Below are 23,826 nucleotides of genomic sequence, written 5' to 3' on the forward strand. Positions count from 1 at the left end.
GATGCTAAGAAATTATTAATTTTGTTGAGTAATTTAATGATTTTGTGGTCATATAGAAAAATGTACTTTTTAGAAATTTATATTGAATTTGAGGGTTGCATGGGAAATGTCACATGTCTGTAAATTTCTCTAACTTACTAGAGCAAAAAAAGAGATGAAGCAAATATGATAAAATGTTTAAAAGTATTAATTCAAGGTGATAAGTATATGAGTTTTCACTACATTATCCTCTCTACTTTTCTGTATAGTTAAAAACTTTGAAGATTAAATAGTAAACAAGAAAAGAAAAGCCATCGTCTACTGAAATCATGGATTTGGTGATCTGATCCTATCTTCTGGAATACTCATTAAAATAACTATGTATTTAAGTAGTTATTTATCATTGGTTATAAGATTATTGACTAATGTGATTTTGGTCCAAACTTAAGAGTTGGGCTGTTCCCATCTCTTGGAGGTGGTGTATACCTTTGACTGGAATCTGGATGGGCTTGCCTTACAGCCGATTTTTCTACAAGTCTAGGATGGGCAGAATCCATCTGCAGCATGACAATGGGAAAAGCAACAACAAACTCTCAAAGTTCCTTTGTGTAAGACGTTCTTCGGCCATCACAATTTGGCAGCAGCAAGAATGGGGAGGTTCCAGCTCAGGCTTGCTGGCTCTGCATTTCAGGTGGCTGTCAAAGCCGGGTGTGGATTCCTTCCCAGGTGCAGGATCAGCTGTGGGACAGATGTTTGACCTGATAGTCTCTCTGCTGGTCCCCCAGATACTGATGTCTTTACTTGAAGGGCTTTAGAGAAACATCATGGGAGAGAGAAAAGACTCAACCATAGAAACATTAGTAAGAAAGAGCTGTCCTTTGCCAGCAGTGGGGCTCCCTGTTCCATGAGAAATCTCCCAGTTATATACTCTCCTATGGGTTAGTCCCAGGTGACCCCTGTGAGGAAGCCCTGGAGAAGGTGAGGGTCTGGAGATGCCAGATCCCAAAACAAGCAGATGAGGGGCAAGAACGAGCTCGGCAAAAAAGGACAGCTAGGGGACTAAGTTGGAACACTAGAATCCCCTGAGGATGGATTTGAGGGGATGACTGGAGTGAGGTACTTCTGAAGAGTAGCTACTGCCATTCAGGACCACAGTCCCTACAGTGGGTGCGGCAAAAGGAAGGGGGGCTGAGAGGACAGGAGAGAGAACATTATTTGTGCTCCTTGCAGACTGTTTCCTGAAAGAGTTGTAGAGCCTTCCATCTGAAAACAAACCTCTTGCTACTCTAACCTGCAAGGTATCAGAAAAGTGTTTTCCTACTAGGTTGGGAAAGCTATTTAACTTTTGAATTGTTAGTTTATTAATGAAAAGGGAAGAAGGCAGGGAACCAGATGACCTCCACACTTCTTTTTAGCTTAAATTTCTACCCATCGCTTGAGTGAAGTAACGGGGGACCATAACTGGTCCATTAGTCTGGTTGCCATGCTGCTTTGAGCAATTTACAGGAAGATTAATAAAATATTGACTTCAGTTAGTGGCATGTCCAGAGGACACTTAAGTATAGGATGACTTCAACTATTAGAAAGTTGAATATATTCTTTGTGAAGTCTGCCTGAAGATAATTCTGGCTATTCATTTTTTCCCCTTCAACTGAAGGAATACTTCAGGTGAAATAGTATTGATTTTCCAAAAGAGAGTACTCTGGGTAGAGATGATAAACTTATAGCTGAATGCTGAAAAGAAAAATGAGATTTTGAAAAGAGAAATGAACTTTCAAGTCGACAAATACTGAAGCTCAGGGCCCTGGGGCTGCGTCAGAATTCAGAGAGATTATCATGTCATTACGTATTATTGAGCTCCCAAGAAGAATACGCCCAGAGCTGATGAGTTCTCAGAAGGGGCATTCAGGTGAGTGGGGGACATGCATTTGTGGGATGGTCCAGACCTCAGACAGAGTCACTAAGAGGTGCCAAGACTGTTGAACCCTGATTCTCAAACTTGGCTGCATGTTGGATTACATAGGGAGGTTTAAAAAGTACTGATGCTTGGCTCCTGCCCACAGTGAGTCTGATTTAATTGCCCTGGAGTGTGGCCTGGATATGAAAATTGTGCAAAGCTCCCCAGGTGACTCTAATGTGCACCCAAGGGTGAGAACAAGCGTGTGGATCCCTGGGGCCACTTCCAGCTGGAGAACAGGCTTCCCGGACAGAGCCCCATTCCTGCCCTTGAGGAGCTCTAATTGCTTTACTGTTTCCCTTCTCTTTCCTCTTAGCCTTTGTTCTACTTAGAAATTTTTGTCTTTCTTCCTTGAAAGTGAACTAACCACAACAAACAAAAGGAAATAAGCAATTATTACATCCAGGCAGCAAACAACCACTACCAATGACAGATAGTTTATGTAAGTTTATGTAAGTAGCTTACTTACATAAACTTACTTACTTACTTTATGTAAGTAGCTCCGTAAACAAATGCTGTATTAAAAGCCGAAGAAACGCCCTTCCCCCGACCACTAGAACAAAAGCTCATCCATATGACGGCCTGTGGTCTGATGTGTGAGTCACCTTTGTTCCTCTCTGAGTTCGTTAGTGTCTGATGGAAGCCATGTTATATTCCAGGCTATTTGTTTGAAGCCTAAGGCTTTTGTAGCAAAATTATCTCACCTCAATAACCGATAAGGGATCAGCAAACTATAGCTCCATGGGCCATATCCAGCCTCCTGCTTGTTTTGTTAATAAAGTTTTATTGTAACATAGCCATGCCCATTTATTCACTTATTGTCTGGGGCTGCTTTGGCACTACAACAAAGTTGAGTAGTCATGACAGAGACCGTCTGACCTGAAAAGCCAAAAATGTCTACTTGTCCTTTACAAATAATGTTTACCAACCCCTGTAAATTTAAACATTTCTAGGCTGCAGTGTTAGCATTTACCTGCTATGGTAGATTGTTTAAAAAAATATGGCCATTTCTTAACCCCTCCCTATATCCTTTCCAATGTGACCAAAAATGGAATCCATTTCACCAGCCATTGAATTTAGGCTGGTCTTATGAGTTGTTTTGAATGTTTTGAATGCTGAGGAAGTGACACTGGACCCATCATGGGCCTAGGTTTCAGGAGCCCTTGCAAACTTTCTCGCAATCCTTCCTCTGAGAATAAGCCTGCTGGATGGCGAAAGACACACATAGTCCAGTTACCCCATTGCCTCAGCTAACAGCCGGCCAACCTCCAGAATCAGAGTTGTCCTGCTGACTGTGGCTGACCACAGGTGTATGTGTCTGATCACGACCGGAAGAAGTACTGAGCCAAGCACAGTACAAATAGCGAATCTGTAGATTCATGGGCTAAACAAATATTTGATGTTTTAACCCACTACGTTTTAGAGTGGATTGTTACACAGCAAAAGCTAAGACATACACCTATCATTAGCAATGGGACTTACAGTTCCTGTGGTAGGAGTTCCTTCTCTTTCCACTCTGTTTTCAAAGTCAGAATATCTCAGTCTTGCCCACAGACCCCAGTTGGAAAACAGGTGAAGGGAACTCTCTAAAGAAAGAAAACATTATAATTCTTTCACCAAATGTTAAAAAAAACCATAAAAATAACAACTTGGGAGGGGGGGCTTCCCTGGTGGCGCAGTGGTTGAGAGTCCGCCTGCCAATGCAGGGGACACGGGTTCTAGCCCTGGTACGGGAGGATTCCACATGCCGCGGAGCGACTGGGCCCGTGTGCCACAGCTGCTGGGCCTGCACTCTAGAGCCCGCGAGCCACAACTACTGAAGCCGGCAGGCCTAGAGCCCGTGCTCTGCAACAGGAGAAGCCACCGCAGTGAGAGGCCCGCGCACCGCAATGAGGAGTGGCCCCCGCTCGCCGCAACTAGAGAAAGCCCGGGTGCAGCAATGAGGACCCAACGCAGCCAAAAATAAAGTGGATAGAATGGATAAATTTATAAAATATATATATATATTAAAAAAAAATAACAACTTGTATTTCAAATAGGAATAACAAGTCTGAAGGGGCCCATATATAAATACATTCTGATAGCTTCTTTAAAAAAATTATATAATAGTTATAAAGTTATATAGTATTATATATAATTCTCTAATATTTGCCTGGGTAGTGCCAAACCAGTAAAGTAATCTGCACGTTTGCTCTAAATGTCCCCTCTGCCTAACAGGCTCAACACCCAGACATTTTGTGGAATATCTGGGTCTCAATCAAGTGTCAACTCTTCATCAAAGCACTCCCTGAGAAGCCAATTTACAATAGCCCCCTAAGATCTATCATATTATCGTGTTTTTTTTTTTTCTTCCTGGTATTTTTGCTATATCATATTCTTATTTATTTATGTGTTTACTTCTTTGTAGCCTGTTCCTCTGCACAGGAACATGCTTCATGAGAGACCAGGAACTTCATGCTTCTTATTCATTGCTGTATCCCCACACTTAGAATAGTGCCTAGCCCATGACAAATCTTGATTAGTAGTTCTTCAATGAATAGTCTATTCTTGCCTCTCATAGGGATAAAATAATTTTTATCTACAAAGTAAGTATTCCCCTGTCAGTGACTGAAGTGGAACCCTTGATTTTTGAGCAAATTGAAAAATCAGAAGTGTGAGATTTTTCAGTGGCCTAACATTTTCAAGGAACAAATTATACAAAAATCCCTCATTATTCTTCATCTCTACATATGTCCATCCTATCACTATTATACTAAGAGAACATGTCTCACTGTCACTAATGCTGCCCATGTTCTCACAAGTAAATAAGGCAGGTCACTGTTTTTATTTGGGAACTAGAAGCAGAGGAAGTTTTCCATTCCATAGGACCCACAACAAACCACAGCCCAATATGTCAGCAGAACCCAAGGACTTAGAAGGCTTAAAATCCACAAGCTCGCGAAGACACCCAATTAACAGAGTGTAAGTCCAAATGTAACTCATACACCTATTGGAAATGCCAGACAATGTCAAACAGTATCCAATCTTGTTTTGCAACCAGGTTAGCGTTCTGTGCGTCCTGGGGGGAGATTGGAATTCCATTAAAAAAAGAACAAACATATAAGATACTTTGCTTCCCATCAAGAAGTGTAACTCATAGGTTTCACCTATGCTCTCCAGCCCCAAATGATTGAACTGGCATTAGTGCCAAGAAATTGGAAATGTCTCAACATGCATTAATTGCTTAATGGTTGTGTTGTCTGCTTGAAAAGGGCGGGATGGTATTTAAGTTGCTTAATGACTTTACATTTTCCCATGGCAAAATACTTGTGATTTGGTTATGCTCTATTTAAAGAGTTACATAAACAAGGCTTTGGAAACAAGTGAACTGGCTTCCTTGGGAAAGGGATTTTGGTCACTCCAGCTGGCATGCTCAGGCCCTTCCTTTGGAGAAAACTACAACCACCAGCCCTCCCTCTGCCTTTTAGAAGTTGACCTTGTGTTTATCTCTGCCTTTCTGTGTGTGTTGATGAGTGTAGTTTACAGGGTTAGGGGAGTAGGTAGAGGGAAGATTAAAAAAAACAAATAATAAATGACACTTTATTGCTTGGAAACAATTACAAAACAAGTTGAAATGTAAGTAATTAGGACAAGCAGGGTAAACTTAGAAAAGCCTGGCTACCTTGAAGCCAGAGAGCCTAGTGATGAGAAACCCCCGGGGCAGAGTGGGATCTGTCTTGTAAAACCAGTTGATCAAATGTTTATTGCTGTATAAAGAAGAGCCTTTGAACCCACGTGGTTTGCTCTTGGGTATCCCAGAAACGATATCCTTCAGAAGCACTGATGTTAAATTTCTTACGCAGACGTCTCTTGCAGTGGTGAAAAGCACTCTTGGCAGTCAAAGTAGGTCCTGAGCAGGGGAAGATAATGTTCTGCCTCCCAGAGAAAGTATACCAGTCAGGACAGTTGAGAAAGAAACTCAAGGTTTGGTCTCGGATTTACATAGAATCATTATTTTGGGAGGCTGGAGGTCCTTTTTTAGATCCCTTTTTAAGCAATCCCCTCTTGCTTATAGACATTTACAAGGAAGGCGGGAACCAACTAGACTACGTGTCAGCATCCTTAACTAAAGGTGACTTTCAGAGTACATTTTCTTTTCATTTCCTAGGTTTTAGCCTTTTGTATATTATAGTCTTTGTTAAGTTTGGTGGTGAATCATTTGTCATGTTCATTGATCCAAGTTTCCCACTGAGAATTCATAAATCTATTCTTAATTAAAACAAATATCAACTGAAAATTTATTTTTCTTAGATATTTGCATCTCTTCAGCTTTCAAACATTTGTAATTAAATCCTATGAGCCTTTCATTTACTAAATAGCTAAGCCAACAAATGGAATGAACCCAAATCAGCTCACTTTGTCATTAGACTTACTGGCAATTCTTCTAAGGCTGGAATGTAAGGAGACCACATGGGGGCCTTTGCCTTAGATGCTGTGGTGGATTGATGGCATTCCTGGTCCTACCCATGACTTTCCTGCATCCAAGCCCTTTGTACTAAGACCCTGAAGTTCTTCCCACCAAGAGGCAGAGTCTATTTCCTCTCCCCTTGACTCTGGACTGCCTGGTGACTTGTTTCTGTGAATAGAATGTGGCACAGCAAGGTCTTGCATGCTTCCCCTCTCTCTCTTAGAATCTTCGGCAGCCTACATGTGAACCAGCCCAGGCTGGCCTTTTGGAGGATGAGAGGCAGCAGTCTCCGCCAAGGCCTAGAGTCAGCCTAGAGCCAGCCGACCCCCAAACATCTGAGAGAGCCCAGCCAAGATGAACAGAGCTGCCTCCCAACCTCCAGCTGACCACAGATGCATGAATGAACTCATCTAAGGCCAGCAGAACCACCTGCTGACATGTTGTTATATTGTGATTTATAATTAAGAAATATGTATTTTGTCTTTGTCTTCTTTTCTGGGAGCTCCTAAAACCCTTGGAATTCCTAAGTGTTGAAAGCAAAAGAAGGTGTCTTTTGTTATGTGAATGAAGTTACTTTTGGACCTCACCTAAGGATGGGGACTGGTTGCCAAGAGAATCAACCATGTGATTGATTGTAGGAACCTCTGATTTATAGCCAGTCAGCTAGAAGCACAGGTAGCAACCTGGACTTTTGATTGGCATCTGAAAGGGAGAGCAATCTTGTAGGACTGAGCCCTTAACCTGTGGAATCTGATGGTATCTCCACATAGATGGTGCCAGAATTGAGTTGAATTGTCGGACACCCAGTTGTTGTATGAAAATTGCTTGGTAGTGTGGGGGGAAAAAACACACTGAAATTGGTGACAAGAACTTTTATGTATAAACTCATGAGTAATAAAAGACGCTTATTGTGCTGAGCCCTTGAGTTTTGAGGTGGCTTGTTATACATTAATACTTAACTAATACAAATATTTTAAAAAGATATCATTTTCAGCATCACTGTTACATCCATGGAGGTAAAGAAGTGAAGACATCGGCATCCTTACTATGTAGATGAAGATACCAAGTGGAACACTGGTCAGTAATGGCCAAATGTGTAATGGAAACCTATGAAATTAGAGACAGTTATTCTAGGATCTGGGGACAAAGAAGGAAACCCAATAGACATGGTACTGGTCCTTGGAGATCTTAGAATCCAATAGAGATAGCAGATATTTCAAATTATTGAAATTGAAATGGCAGTGAGAAAGAAAAAAACTGCGCTTCTCAATCCTTGTAGCACATTAGAATCATCTGGAGAGATGTAAGAGTATCATCAACAGTGGGTCTGATCACAAACTAATTAAATCAGAATCTCTGTGCATAGTGCTTAGACATGAGGATTGAGAATTACTGGTCTGCAGTGCTTTTCAAAGAGTGGTCTGTAGACCAGCAGCATCAGCACCACCCAGGAGCTTGTTAGAAAATGGGAATCTCAGATCCCACCCCTGATCTGCTGAATCAGAATCTGAGGATGAGACATGGGAGAAGGAACCTGTCTTCTAACAAATCCTCTGTGTGATTCTTTTTTTTTTTTTAACATCTTTATTGGAGTATAATTGGTTTACAATGTTGTGTTAGTTTCTGCTGTACCACAAAGTGAATCAGCTATATGTATACATATATCGCCATATATCCCCTCTCTCTTGCGTCTCCCTCCCACCCTCCCTATCCAACCCCTCTAAGTGGTCAAAAAGCACTGAGCTGATCTCCCTGTGTGATGCAGCTGCTTCCCACTAGCTATCTATTTTATACTTGGTAGTGTATATATGTCAACGCTACTCTTTCACTTCTTCCCAGTTTACCCTTCCCCCTCCCCATGTCCTCAAGTCCATTCTCTATGTCTGCGTCTTTATTCCTGTCCTGCCCTAGGTTCATCAGAAACTTTTTTTTTATAGATTCCATATATATGTGTTAGCATACAGTATTCGTTTTTCTCTTTCTGACTTCACTCTGTATGACAGACTCTAGGTCCATCCACCTCACTACAAATAACTGAATTTCATTTTTTTTATGGCTGAGTAATATTCCATTGTATATATGTGTCACATCTTCTTTATCCATTCATCTGCTGATGGACTCTTAGGTTGCTTCCATGTCCTGGCTATTGTAAATAGTGCTGCAATGAACATTATGGTACATGTCTCTTTTTGAATTATGGTTTTCTCAGGGTATATGCCCAGTAGTGGGATTGCTGGGTCACAGGGTAGTTCTATTTTTAGTTTGTTAAGGAACCTCCATACTGTTCTCCATAGTGTCTGTATCAATTTACATTCCCACCAACATTGTAAGAGGTTTCCTTTTCTCCACACCCTCTCCAGCATTTATTGTTTGTAGATTATTTCATGATGCCCATTATGACCGGTGTGAAGTGATACCTCACTGTAGTTTTGATTTGCATTTCTCTAATGATTAGTGATGTTGAGCATCCTTTCATGTGTTTGTTGGTCATCTGTATGTCTTCTTTGGAGAAATGTCTATTTAGGTCTTCTGCCCATTTTTAGATTGGGTTGCTTGTTTTTTTGATATTGAGCTGCATGAGCTGCTTGTATATTTGGAGATTAATCCTTTATCAGTTGCTTCATTTGCAAATATTTTCTGCCATTCTGAGGGTTGTCTTTTCGTCTTGTTTATGGTTTCTTTGCTGTGCAAAAGCTTTTAAGTTTCATTAGTTCCCATTTGTTTATTTTTGTTTTTATTTCCATTTCTCTAGGAGGTGGGTCAAAAAGGATCTTGCTGTGATTTATGTCAAAGAGTGTTCTTCCTATGTTTTCCTCTAAGAGTTTTATAGTGTCTAGCCTTACATTTAGGCCTTTAATTCATTTTGAGTTTATTTTTGTGTATGGTGTTAGGGAGTGTTCCAATTTCATTCTTTTACATGTAGCTGTCAAGTTTTCCCAGCACCACTTATTGAAGAGGCTATCTTTTCTCCATTGTATATTCTTGCCTCTTTTAACAAATATAAGGTGACCACATGTGCGTGGGTTTATCTCTGGGCTTTCTATCTTGTACCATTGATCTATATTTCTGTTTTTGTGCCAGTACCATACTGTCTTGATTACTGTAGGTGTGTAGTATAGTCTGAAGTCAGGGAGTCTGATTCCTCCAGCTCTGTTTTTCTTTCTCAAGATTGCTTTGGCTATTCGGGGTCTTTTGCATTTCCATACAAATTGTGAAATTTTTTGTTCTAGTTCCGTGGAAAATGCCATTGGTACTTTGATAGGGATTGCATTGAATCTGTAGATTGCTTTGGGTAGTATAGGCATTTTCACAATGTTGATTCTTCCAATCCAAGAACATGGTATATCTCTCCATCTGTTTGTACCATCTTTAATTTCTTTCATCACTGTCTTATAGTTTTCTGCATACAGGTGTTTTGTCTTCTTAGGTAGGTTTATTCCTAGGTATTTTATTCTTTTTGTGGCAATGGTAAATGTGAGTGCTTCCTTAATTTCTCTTTCAGATTTTTCATCATTAGTGTATAGGAATGCAAGAGATTTCTGTGCATTAATTTTGTATCCTGCTACTCTACCAAATTCATTGATTAGCTCTAGTAGTCTTTTGGTAGCATCTATAGGATTCTATATGTATAGTATTATGTCATCTGCAAACAGTGACAGTTTTACTTCTTCTTTTCCAGTCTGGATTCCTTTTATTTCTTTTTCTTCTCTGATTGCTATGGCTAAAACTTCCAAAACTATGTTGAATAATAGTGGTGAGAGTGGGCAACCTTGTCTTGTTCCTGATCTTAGAGGAAATGGTTTCAGTTTTTCACCATTGAGAATGATGTTGGCTGTGGGTTTGTCATTTATGGCCTTTATTATGTTGAGGTAGGTTCCCTCTATGCCTACTTTCTGGAGAGTTTTTTTAATCATAAATGGGTGTTGAATTTTGTTGAAAGGTTTTTCTGCATCTATTGAGATGATCATATGGTTTTTCTCCTTCAATTTGTTAATATGGTGTATCACACTGATTGATTTGCATATATTGAAGGATCCTTGCATTCCTGGGATAAACCCCACTTGATCATGGTGTATGATCCTTTTAATGTGCTGTTGGATTCTGTTTGCTAGTATTTTGTTGAGGATTTTTGCATCTATGTTCATCAGTGATATTGGCCTGTAGTTTTCTTTCTTTGTGACATCTTTGTCTGGTTTTGGTATCAGGGTGATTGTGGCCTCATAGAATGAGTTTGGGAGTGTTCCTCCCTCTGCTATATTGTGGAAGAGTTTGAGAAGGATAGGTGTTAGCTCTTCTCTAAATGTTTGATAGAATTCTCCTGTGAAGCCATCCGGTCCTGGGCTTTTGTTTGTTGGAAGATATTTAATCACAGTCTCAATTTCAGTGCTTGTGATTGGTCTGTTTATGTTTTCTATTTCTTCCTGGTTCAGTCTCAGAATGTTGTGCTTTTCTAAGAATTTGTCCATTTCTTCCAGGTTGTCCATTTTATTGGCATATAGTTGCCTACAGTAATCTCTCATGATCCTTTGTATTTCTGCAGTGTCAGTTGTTACTTCTCCTTTTTCACTTTCATTTTCTAATTCTGTTGATTTGAGTCTTCTCCTTTCTTTTCTTGATGAGACTGGCTAATATTTTATCAATTTTATCTTCTCAAAGAACTAGCTTTTAGTTTTACTAATCTTTGCTATTATTTCCTTCATTTTTTTTTTCATTTATTTCTGATCTGATCTTTATGATGTCTTTCCTTCTGCTAACTTTGGGGTTTCTTTGTTCTTCTTTCTCTAATTGCTTTAGGTATAAGTTTAGGTTGTTTGTTTGAGATTTTTCTTGTTTCTTGAGGTAGGATTATATTGCTATAAACTTCCCTCTTAGAACTGCTTTTGCTGCATCCCATAGGTTTTGGGTCATTGTGTTATCATTGTCATTTATTTCTAGGTATTTTTTTTTTATTTCCTCTTTGATTTCTTCAGTGATCTTTTGGTTATTTAATAATGTATTGTTTAGCCTCCATGTGTTTTATTTTTTACAGTTTTTTTCCTGTAATTAACGCTATCTAGCCTCATAGCGTTGTGGTTGGAAAAGATACTTGATAGAATTTCAATTTTCTTAAATTTTCCAAGGCTTGATTTGCGATCCAAGATATGATCTATCCTGGAGAATGTTCCATGAGCACTTGAGAAGAAAGTGTATTTTGTTGTTTTCGGATGGAATGTCCTATAAATATCAATTAAGTCCATCTTGTTTAATGCGTCATTTAAAGCTTGTGTTTCCTTATTTATTTCTATTTTGGATGATCTGCCCATAGGTGAAAGTGGGGTGTTAAAATCCCCTACTATTATTGTGTTACTGTCGATATCCCCTTTTATGGCTGTTAGCATTTGCCTTATGTATTGAGGTGCTCCTATGTTGGATGCATAAATATTTACAATTGTTATATCTTCTTCTTGGATTGACCCCTTGATCATTATGTAGTGTCCTTCTTTGTCTCTTGTAATAGTCTTTATTTTAAAGTCTATTTTGTCTGATATGAAAATTGCTACTCCAGCCTTCTTTTGATTTCCATTTGCATGGTATATCTTTTTCTATCCCTTCATTTTCAGTCTGTATGTGTCCCTAGGTCTGAAGTCGGTCTCCTGTAGACAGCATATCTACGGGTCTTGTTTTTGTATCTATTCAGCCAGTCTATGTCTTTTGGTTGGAGCATTTAATCCATTTACATTTAAGGTAATTATCTATATGTATATTCCTATTACCATTTTCTCAATTGTTTTGGGTTTGTTTTTGTAGGTCTTTTCCTTCTCTTGTGTTTCCTGCCTAGAGAAGTTCCTTTAGCATTTGTTGTAAAGCTGGTTTGGTGGTGGTGAATTTTCTTAACTTTTGCTTGTCTGTAAAGCTTTTGTTTTCTCCATCAAATCTGAATGAGATCCTTGCTGGGTTGAGTAATCTTGGTTGTAGGTTTTTCCCTTTCATCACTTTAAATATGTCCTGCCACTCCCTTCTGTCTTGCAGAGTTTCTGCTGAAAGATCAGCTGTTAACCCTATGAGGGATCTCTTGTATGTTATTTGTTGCTTTTCCCTTGCTGCTTTTAATATTTTTTCTTTGTATTTAATTTTTGATAGTTTGATTAATATGTGTTTTGGAATGATTTTCCTTGGACTTATCCTGCATGGGAGTCTTGACTTGATTGACTATTTCCTTTCCCATGTTAGGGAAGTTTTGAACAATAGTCTCTTCAAATATTTTCTCAGACCCTTTCTTTTTTCTCTTTTTCTTCTGAGACCCCATTACTTCGAATGTTGGTGTGTTTAATGTTGTCCCAGAAGTCTCTGAGACCGTCCTCAATTCTTTTCCTTCTTTTTTGTTTATTCTGCTCTGTGGTATTTATTTCCACTATTTTATCTTCCAGGTCACTTATCCGTTCTTCTGCCTCAGTTATTCTGCTATTGATTCCTTCTAGAAAATTTTTAATTTCATTTATTGTGTTGTTCATCATTGTTCGTTTGCTCTTTAGTTCTTCTAGGTCCTTGTTAAATGTTTCTTGTATTTTCTCCATTCTATTTCCAAGATTTTGGATCATCTTTACTATCATTACTCTGAATTCTTTTTCAGGTAGACTGCCTGTTTCCTCTTCATTTGTTTGGTCTGGTGGGTTTTTACCTTTGTCCATCATCTGCTGCATATTTCTCTGTCTTCTCATTTTGTTTAACTTACTGTGTTTGGGGTCTCCTTTACACAGGCTGCATGTTCGTACTTCCCACTGTTTTTGGTGTCTGCCCCCAGTGGGTAAGGTTGGTTCACTGGGTTGTGTAGGCTTCCTGGTAGAGGGGACTGATGCCTGTGTTCTGGTGGGTGGGGCTGGATCTTATTTTCTGGTGGACAGGGCCACATCCGGTGGTGTGTTTTGGGGTGTCTGCGAACTTACTAAGATTTTAGGTAGCCTCTCTGCTAATGGGTGGGGTTGTGTTCCTGTCTTGCTAGTTGTTTGGCATGGGGCGTCCAGAACTGGAGCTTACTAGCAGTTGGGTGGAGCCGGGTCTTAGTGCTGAGACAGATATTTCTGGGATTGTTCTCACCAGTTGATATCATGTGGGGTCAGGAGGTCTCTGGTGGCCCAATGTCCTGAACTCGGCTCTCTCACCTCAGAGGCTCAGGCCTGACACTAGGCCAGAGCACCAAGACCCTGTCAGCCACATGGCTCAGAAGAAAAGGGAGAAAAAAAGAAAGAAAAAATAATGATAAATAAAGAAAATTTTTTTAAATTATTAAAATAAAAAAAATTTAACAAAATTATTAAAATAAAAAAATTTTTTTAAGTAATAATAATAAAAATAAAAGAAGAGAGCAACCAAACCAATAAACAAATCCAGCAATGATAATAAGCACTAAAAACTATACTAAGATAAACATAAAAATCAGAAACAAGTCAGTCGCAGACAGCAAACCCCACGTCTACAGTTGCTCCCAAAGTCCACTGCCTCAATTTTGGGATGATTCGTTGTCTGTTCAGGTATTCCACAGATGCAGGGTACATCAAGTTGATTGTGGGGATTTAATCTGCTGCTCCTGAGGCTGCATGGAGAAATTTCGTTTTCTCCTCTTTGTTCCCACTGCTCCTGGGGTTCAGCTTTGGTTTTGGCCCCGCCTCTGCATGTAGGTCACCCTCAGGCCTCTGTTCCCGCCCAGAGAGGACAGGGTTAAAGCAGCAGCTGATTGGGGGCTCTGGCTCACACATGCTGGGGGGACGGAGGGGTATGGTAGTTATAATTGGAATGCAGGGCTAGCCTGTGGTGGCAGAGGCTGGTGTGATGTTGCAATAGCCTGAAGAGTGCTGTGTGTCCTCCTGGGGAAGTTGTCCCTGGATCACAGGACCCACACAGTGGCGAGCTGCACAGGTTCCCGGGGTTGGGGTGTGTGGATAGTAACCTGTGCTTGCACACAGGATTCTTGGTGGTGGCAGCAGCAGCCTTAGCGTTTCATGCCTGTCTCTGGTGTCCGAGCTGATAGCCGAGGCTTGCGCCAGTCTCTGGAGCTCATTTAGGTGGTGTTCTGCCTTCTGTGGGCACACAGGGAAGGAATCCCCTCTCCTCATGCACCCCGAAACAGTGGTGTCTTGCCTCTCCAACAGGTCCAGAGTTTTCCCCAGACTCCCTCCCAGCTAGCTGTGGCGCACTAGCCCCCCTCAGGCTGTGTTCACGCAGCCAACCCCTGTCCTCTCCCTGGGATCTGACCTCCAAAGCCTGAGCCTCAGCTCCCAGCCCCTATACGCCCCAGCGGGTGAGCAGACAAGCCTCTCAGGCTGCTGAGTGTTGGTCAGCACTGATCCTCTGTGTGGGAATCTCTTTGCTTGGTCCTCTGCACCCCTGTTGCTGCACTCTCCTCCGTGGCTCTGAAGCTTCCCCCCCGCCCACCCCTCATCTCCGCCTGCGAAGGGGCTTCCTAGTGTGTGGAAACCTTTCCTCCTTCACAGCTCCCTCCCAGAGGTGCAGGTCCCGTCCCTATTCTTTTGTCTCTGTTTTTTCTTTTTTTTGTTTATAAACTTATTTATTTATTTATTTATTTTTGGCTCTGTTGGGTCTTTGTTTCTGTGCGAGGGCTTTCTCTAGTTGCGGCGAGCGGGGGCCACTCTTCATCGCGGTGCATGGGCCTCTCACTATTGAGGCCTCTCTTGTTGTGGAGCACAGGCTCCAGACACGCAGGCTCAGCAATTGTGGCTCACGGGCCTCGTTGCTCCGTGGCATGTGGGATCTTCCCAGACCAGAGCTCGAACCCGTGTCCCCTGCATTGGCAGGCAGATTCTCAACCACTGTGCCACCAGGGAAGCCCTGTTTTTTCTTTTTTCTTTTGTCCTACCCAGGTATGTGGGGATTTTCTTGCCTTTTGGGAAGTCTGAAGTCTTCTGCCAGCATTCAGTAAGTGTTCTGTAGGAGTTGTTCCACATGTAGATGTCCTTTTGATGTATTTGTGGGGAGGAAGGTGATCTCCGTGTCTTACTCCTCTTCCATCTTGAAGGTCTCCCCCGTGTAATGCTTATACAAGCTAAATGTTGAGAGGCACCAGTTGAGAGTTGTAAGGCAGTAAAATCTGACATTAACCATTGATAACTTGGAGCAATTACACACAGGAACACACACACAAATACTGTAAGAAGAAAGTAAATTGTTGGGGTTGTTTTCCTAGACATAAATGTGAGACTTTCACGTACAAAGATTTCAGCTCTTGATATGGGTGATCTATACAACAAAAGCTCATATGACACTTATTTTAACTTTGCTCATGATTGAAATATTCTATGACCTACTCTGTTTAAATTCCCAGAAATGTTTTTCCCCAATACCAGAGTCTATAACTTTATTTAGTACAGTAGCCTAAAGACGCTATGTCTATAGTTTTCAGTTCCATTTGTTATATAATATTTTAAGACTTGCTCTTGTTTCTGCAAAGACTTAGAGGTAAACTTAGATTTAGTTTTCTTTGAGAGGATCTCTCGCCCATATTAACGAGATCATATGCCCTTATTTCCCTGGGACAATCCTAGTTTATGCCTGTTGTTCTAGCATCACCTTCCACTCTCAAAAGGGTCCCAATTTAGACAATAACTTATATGATCACTCGAGCTAAGAGCTGTAACAGCACTATCTTTTGGAAGAAAGTAAAGATGCCACCTGTTAGCTATGCCTCTCAGTGCTCCGTCAAAGTTGCATTTTCCTTCTGGTGCAGTTGCTGTAATTTCATTACCATATTTTATAATAGCTAAGATGCCTTTAATAATAAAAGTCATATGCATCCCAATGTTCATAGCAGCATTATTTACAACTGCCAGGATATGGAAACAACCTAAGCATCCATCAACAGATGAATGGGTAAAGAAGATGTGGTTATGATGGAGTACTACTCAGCCATAAAAAAGAATAAAATTTTGCCATTTTCAACAACATGGATGGACTTGGCAGGTATTATGCTAAGTGAAATAAGTCAGAGAAAGACAAATACTATATGATATCACTTATATGTGGAATCTAAAAAGTACAACAAACTAGTGAATATAACAAAAAAAGAAGCAGGCTCACAGGTACAGAGAACAAATTAGTGGTCACCAAGGGGGAAAGGCAATATAGGGGTAGGGGATTAAGAAGTGCAAACTATTATGTATAAAATAAGCTACAAAGATATATCATATATACACAGAGAAGGTAGCCAATAATTTATAATAACTATAAATGGAATACGTCCTTTAAAAAGTGTGAATCACTATATTGTACACCTGTAACATATAATACTGTACCTCAACTATACTTCAATTAAAAAAAATTTTTTAAGTCACTGTTATTTTATGCACCACTAAGGAAAAACTACTTCTAATTAAGCTATAACACAATGATTTCTTATCTTTGATCTTGGTATGTAACAGGTAATTGGCAGTAATAAAACTTTCTCTCGTGTTCAATGATAAACTTAGCTATTGCTTTGTAAATACATAAGAAACTGTGGTAATTCCTCCAATAATGAATACTTATTATCAAATTTACATCCTGCTCTTCTATCTCCATGCCTTTGGGGGTATTTAATAACTTCTTTTAAAATGATGAATCCTAGCTTAATCTTTTTTGAAGATATTTTAAAGAGCAGTTAAAGTCAACATTTGTAATCCGACAATGCAAAGAACTCGAGCAATGTAAAGATGACAGGACCTACTTTAAATATTTGCAGGCAGGTACCATATGTACCCGTTGGCTGGCAAATAAATAAATAGATAGGTAAATAGAAACCATCAATTAAAACTGATGCAGTCCGATTTCAGTTATAGTAAAATATGAAGAAAATGTGTGCATTAATCTAAATGAAAAATGACATTTAGGAAACCACCAATTCCAGTTTTCAAGAATTCAGCCAGGCTACCCTGGAATCTAAATGTTGTGGGAGAAAAAATAGACCACAGACTTTAAAAGTAAGGCTTTGTCATTATGAGACGTGCACCACAGGATGAATGAAGCGGGGCAGGCGGTCAGCAGCACTCAGGGGCTGATGATCGCACACAAACCCCATCCTTTCAAACACCAAAATTACATTCTTTTGTACCCAAGTGCAACCAAAGCCCTCTCCAAGCCCTGGTGTGTGGTCAGCGGGGTAAGACGGAGCACAGACCTCATAATAATGGAGGTGGGGGGAGCTTTTGAAAGTAGCAGATTTTATAAAAACATTATGTGAAAGAGGCATTGGTAACATTTCTCAGAAAAGAGTCAGTGTTTGCACGGTAACATATTAAGAGTCTATATTTTATTGAGAATTTAACTTTCTCTAACCAAAGACCACAATACATCCTATTATAGGGGGTGTTATTTCCTCATCAAAATACAAAAAGAATACGCAAAACACAAAGCAAACTGAGTATAGAGAAAGTGCGTTTCTCTCTGAAACAGGAAATCTCTTCTTGTGCTTATCGCAGGTGCTAAACAGTGAATATTAAACAGTGAAAATGTCCATTGTTTATTTAGAAATAAACTGTTTATTTCTATCATTTAAAAATGAACCCCAAATAATAAGAGGGGTCCTCTCCTTTCTGTGTCTGCCAGCAGAAATAATGGTGGGCATCTGAAAAAAAATACAGCATAATTTCCTTAAAAATATTCTGTAACTTTTCAATTCTGACTGATCTTTTCTTGAATTACATAAAATAGTGCAGTTTTCATCTTTTCTATGCTTTATGTTCTTCCTCTCCCTTGCAAATTTTGCATTTTTACTTGTGGCTGGTTTCATTTTCTTTAGTCTGTTACTTTTTCTAACAGATTTTACTGTAACACCTCTGCAAAAATCAATCAATACTTCAAAATTCTCTGAGAGAACCTATGTCCTCTGAAGGAAAAGTCTAACTGTTCATATGGTTACTAACATTGACTATCATGAAATTTTGGTTAGACATAATCTGTAAGTTTGCTTAATACCAGCCTCATTTTATGGATAAAATGTCCATGTATTTTTAAACGTCTGGACTTCCCTGGTGGTCCAGCAGTTTAGACTCCATGTTCCCAGTGTAGGGGGTCCAGGTTTGATCCATGGTCAGGGAACTAGATCCCGCATGCCTGCAACTAAAGATCCCACACACTGCAACAAAGATGCCGTGTGCCGCAACGAAGATCCCTCGTGCTGCAACTAAGACCAGGCACAGCCAAATAAATTAAGAAAAAAAAAAAAAAAGGTCTGCAATTTGCTGATTAAAATTGGCTTCCAGTTTTCTTTTTATTAATCTTCATTAGCTTGTTTTGATCAGTACATGTTTAATTAGTATCAGTGGCAGCTGTGATTTTCATATGTACTGTAGAAAGAAGCTAGACACACAGTAGTAATGCTGTTTGATTCTACCTATGTGACATTCTAGAAAACACAAACTAATATATGGTGACAGAGAGATCAGTGGTCTCATGGGGCCAAGAGTAAAGGCAGGGAGGGACTGCAAAGGACAAGGGAAACTTTTGGGTATAATGGGAGTGTTCTGAATCTTGATTGTGGTGGTGGTTACAGGGTTTACACATTTGTCAAAACATAACAAAGAGTATCATTTGAATGAGTATAGTTTGTTGTATTCAATTGTATCTTAAACTTGATAAAAATGTTCTGTAGAATACTATAATAAGGATATGCTTAAATAATGTTTTCTTAACAGCTAGAAGCACAGTTGGAAAAGAATCATCTTCGACATATTGCATGAAATGAAACTAAGCCTTCATCCTCAGATTAAAAGTATCTCCTTTAAAATACCTTTATTTTAAAGCCCATCCGTTACTCTGGAGATACCAGGGTGTCTAATAGGCTTGCTGGCAGCCATTCTATTCTATTTGGGAGTTAAGACTGACGTGAGCAAATAATGCCTGGGTTTTCAGAGGTGATTGTTGTGGATGAACATGTTATCTCCCATAGCAATCAGTCCTGTCTGAGGTTTAACCCGATTCAAGCAATGCCCATTCCCCCTCCTTGCCCAGGTGAGCAGTTTCTCCATGTCAGTTGTTCAGTGGATCAGGTTGAGTAGGGGTAAGGTGTCAGACAATTCCAGTGGGATTGGAACTCCTGACCTTATAAAGCAAGAGGGCTCACAGTCTCAAAAAACAACAATATCAAATAAAATACTACATACACTCACACACAAATGTGATGTTCAGCATCCCCAAACTAACGCTTGTTTATAAATACAAGTGTCCCAAATGTTTAAAGACAAGTCATGCTCTCTTTTTAACTTTTACATTTTAAATATTTTTTAAAGTTCATTTTGAGGTAAAATATATGTACAGCAAAATGCAAAAATAGAAGTGTTACAGAACCAAACTTGGGTCTGCTCGCCCATGTGCAGTAAAGCCAATTTACTGACACTGGGTTGTGGTGAAGAAAATCACAGAGTTTATTATAGGGCACCAAGCAAGGAGTCTAGGCAGCTAGTGCTTAAAAGACCCCAAATCCTCAAAGGCTTTCAGGGAAAGGTTTTTAAAGACAGGGTGAGGGAGGGGGTTGTGAGGTGTGTGATCAGCTCGAGACATTGTTCTGATTGGTGGGTGGTGAGGTAATCGGGAGTCAAAGTCATCAGTTCTGGTTCCAACTGGTCTGGGGTCTACATGCCTGTGGTCATCATACAGTTAACTTTTTCCACCTGGTGGGCGTTCAGTATCTGCAAAACAGCTCACAGGACATGGCTCAGAATATTACCTATAGCCCTTGAGGAGGAACTAAAGGCCCTTAACTTTGTTTAATGGCTTAACTATTATTATTTGTTTTGCTTGACTGTTTTCCTTTCTGCATTTTCTCACTTCTTGATTAAATTTATTCTTTGGAACTCGGGGAAGGCCTAGGAGATCGAAATTTTTCTATAGACAAGAGGTAGGTGGAAGACATGGGGGAAGGTGTTGGTCCTAGGAAGGCCCTATAGGGCCTGTTTGGTTACGGAAGTGTAGAATTTATTGATTTTTGACAAATGGAAATATTCATATAAACCACACCCCTATAGATTTAGGACTGTTTTATATGGTATAACTTTTACAATTACATTTTAACTGATTGCTGCTGGCTATAAAAATGCAGTTGGCTCCTGACATTGTTTTGGTAACCAACAACATGGCAAAACTTCCTATTTATTCTAAAAATGCATCCTTAAGCTGCTGAATTTTCTCAGTAGGCATTTATATCATCTTCAATGACACTGTTTTGTTTCATTCCAAGTCCTAATTCCTTTTCTTTCTTTTTCTGGTATAACTACACCAATAGTGAACAGATGTAGTTCACCAAAGATGAAAAAAGTCCATATTTTTCCAGAAATTGATCTAGTTAGTGGATCAATAACTTTTCACATTAGTTATAATATTTACTACGTTTTTTTTAAAGATATCATTTATCTGGCTAAGGAAACTCTTTTTTCTATTATTAGTTGTTAAAGATCCTTTTTTTAACCACAAATGGATATTGAATTTTATCCACTACTCTTTTCTGTATCTATTTAGATAATCCTATATAGTTTTTCTCCTTTTATATGTTAATAATGTGAGCAATGTAATCTTATTTTCTAATGTTAAATCAAATTTGTATTCTTGGGGTAAATCCAATTTGATCAAAATAGTTTACTTTTTAATTGTGGAATTTGGTTTGATAAAATATTTAATATTTTTATATTAATGTTCATGAATGGTATTGGACTGTAAGTTTTCTTTTTTATAACATCCTTAATTGGTTTTGGTATCAAGAGTATGTTATGCCCAAAAAATGAGTTGGAGGATGTTTCCTCTTTGTCTATATTCTGAAGTAGTTTTTGTAGGGCTGAAGTTATCAGTTGATGAAATTTGTAGTAGAATTTGTCCTTTAGTATTTAGTAAAACTTGTTACATTTTTGTTGTTTACTTTTGTTTTATAAATAAACTTTATCTTTTAAAAACAGGGTTTTTTTAAGTTGAAAATATAGTATAGAGTTGCCATAAGCTTCATACCCAGCTTCCCCTATTATTATTAATATCTTACAATAGTAAGGCACTTTGTTGCAACTAATGAACTGATATTAATACTTTATTGTTAATTAAGGTCCATAGTTTATACAGATTATCTTAGCTTTTACCTAATGCCTTTTTTTTTTAATTTTTATTTATTTATTTTTGGCTGTGTTGGGTCTTCGTTTCTGTGTGAGGGCTTTCTCTAGTTGTGGTGAGCGGGGTCCACTCTTCATCGCGGTGCACGGGCCTCTCACTATCGCGGCCTCTCTTGTGGCGGAGCACAAGCTCCAGACGCGCAGGCTCAGTAGTTGTGGCTCACGGGCTTAGTTGCTCCGCGGCATGTGGGATCCCCCCAGACCAGGGCCCGAACCCGTGTCCCCTGCATTGGCAGGCAGACTCTCAACCACTGCGCCACCAGGGAAGCCCCCCCCAATGCCCTTTTTCTGTTCCATCCAGGATACCATATTTAGTCATCATGTCTCCTTTGGCTGTGACAATTTCTCAGACTTTCCTTGCGACCTTGACAGTTTGAGGAGTACTGCTCAGGCATTTTGTAGAATGTTTCTCAGGGGAAGTTGTGTGATGTTTTTTTCATGATTAGACCAGGGTTATGGGTTTTGGGGAGGAAGACCACAAGGTACAGCACAGAGGTACAATGCTGTTCTAATAATGTCATAGCAAGGGTACATGCTAGCCACATGATTTATTCACTGTTGACATTGATCTTCGTCATCTGGCTGAGGTAGTGTTTATCAGCTGTGTTCTTTTCTTTCTTTAAAAAGTAGAAGGGTCCTTTACCTCCTTTACTACTCAAAGTGTGGACCACAGATCAGCAGCACCCACATCATCTGGGAGTTTGCACCCACATCATCTGGGAGTTTGTTAGAATCACAGTATCTCAAATTCCATCCCAGAATGACTGAATCAGGATCTGCAAGTTAACAAGATTCCTAGGTGATTCATCTTCTTCTCAACATTTGAGAGCACTGCTTTAAGATAATCTAGCACAGACTCCAGCAATTTTTTTTTTTTTTCTGTAAAGGGCCCAATAGTAAATATTTTCAGCTTTGTGGGCTATATAGTCTCTGTCACAATGACTCAACTCTGCCTTTGTAGCAGAAAGCAGTCATTGACGATACATAAACACATAGGTGTGTTGGCATATTTTTTTAAATTTACTTATAGACACTGAAATGGAAAAAGGAAAGATGATCATACATTAGACTCAAGTGGTGGTGACGGTGGAGAATACAAAGAAAATTAGTATGTTCTGGAGATGTCAGGAAGTAAAATCAAGTGGATTTAGTGAAGGATTGGATGTGGGAGCTGATGGAGAGGACATGGTAGTTTCAAGAGTAAGTCTAAGGTTCTGGGTTACAAAACTGGAGGAAGAGCCCTGCTATTAATGGAGACATGTCATTGGAAGAGGCCGTCCAGGTGAGGAAGATCTTGATTGACTTATGGTCATGTTGAGTTTTAAGTGCCTTTAACATCCTTGGTTTTAACTAGTCAGTTAGCTCTGTAGGACTTGAACTTGAAAAAGAGATCAGTTAAGCAATCCGGGCTACAGCGTCTTCATCTTCTTGTAGGAATAATAAAATATTACTTACAGACCATTGTAAGAATAGAAAATATGTAGTAAAGGAATGCAAGATGCAATAGAATTCATAGTAGTAGTTGTTATAATGCACAAAAATAGCGTCAAGCTTTCTGCCACTGGCTGTTGGCTTGTTTGATTGACTAAACGTTTGCCAGCATTTTAATGGGTGCTAAATTGTCCATGTGATATATTCCAGGCCATATAGTTTTGACAGGAAACTTTTGGAAGCAATAAATTGACTCAAACCACTGCAAGTACAGGATTTTAGCCATAGTTACAAAATAATGAGTAAGATTTCTTTACACAGGACTCTTTCAGACCATATCTTCAAAGCCTCCAGTTCTCAATTTTCCCTGCCCACTAGAATTATCTGGGGAGCTTCTAAGAATCCCAGTACATGGGCCAGTTAGATTATAATCCCAATATTCAGTCCTATTAAATCAGGATTTCTAGAGGGTGGCAACTAGATATTGTTATTTTTTTAAGCCCCCAGATGAATCTGGTATGCAGTCAAAATTGAAAACCACTGGCAGAGGTGACAGCCTTTGTGTGAGGCCAAGCTTGATGGCCAAGTCATCCAAGGAGACATTTAAAATTTTCTTCCATGGTTCAGGACTATGGACTATGGAACAGAACTAGTAGCTTTGAATTTTTCTTCTTTCTCTCTCTTGGGATCTAGTCATCAGGAAGAACGGAGGAACAGTTTCTTTGTTCATGCTGTTTTCGGCTGTCCCTGAAGAATTCTGCTAGACATAGCCTTTGGATGTTGGCATTGCTCCAGACTCCAGCTAATATTTGAGGACACTCCTCCTGTTTTCCTATATTCCTCACCTGAAGATTATGAGTCAAGAGGATAAAGGTGGGAATCTGAAATCTGTGTTTTGA

The 23,826-nt window shown here is 39.5% G+C and overlaps 2 long non-coding RNA genes across 2 annotated transcripts in view; one reads left to right on the forward strand and one right to left on the reverse strand.

The window, feature by feature from the left end:
• The window catches only part of LOC309612909, a 176,957-nt gene that overhangs the window by 117,997 nt on the left and 35,134 nt on the right, over positions 1-23,826 (reverse strand). The gene's annotated exons all lie outside the window — the stretch shown is intronic.
• Positions 70-7,300, forward strand: LOC309614482. The gene is made up of 2 exons (XR_014236196.1): positions 70-6,047; positions 6,607-7,300. It is a non-coding gene; the product is annotated as an uncharacterized lncRNA (long non-coding RNA).

This window comes from Balaenoptera borealis (genome assembly GCF_965194805.1).
Source record: "Balaenoptera borealis genome assembly, chromosome: 16".
Taxonomy (NCBI): Eukaryota; Metazoa; Chordata; class Mammalia; order Artiodactyla; family Balaenopteridae; genus Balaenoptera; species Balaenoptera borealis.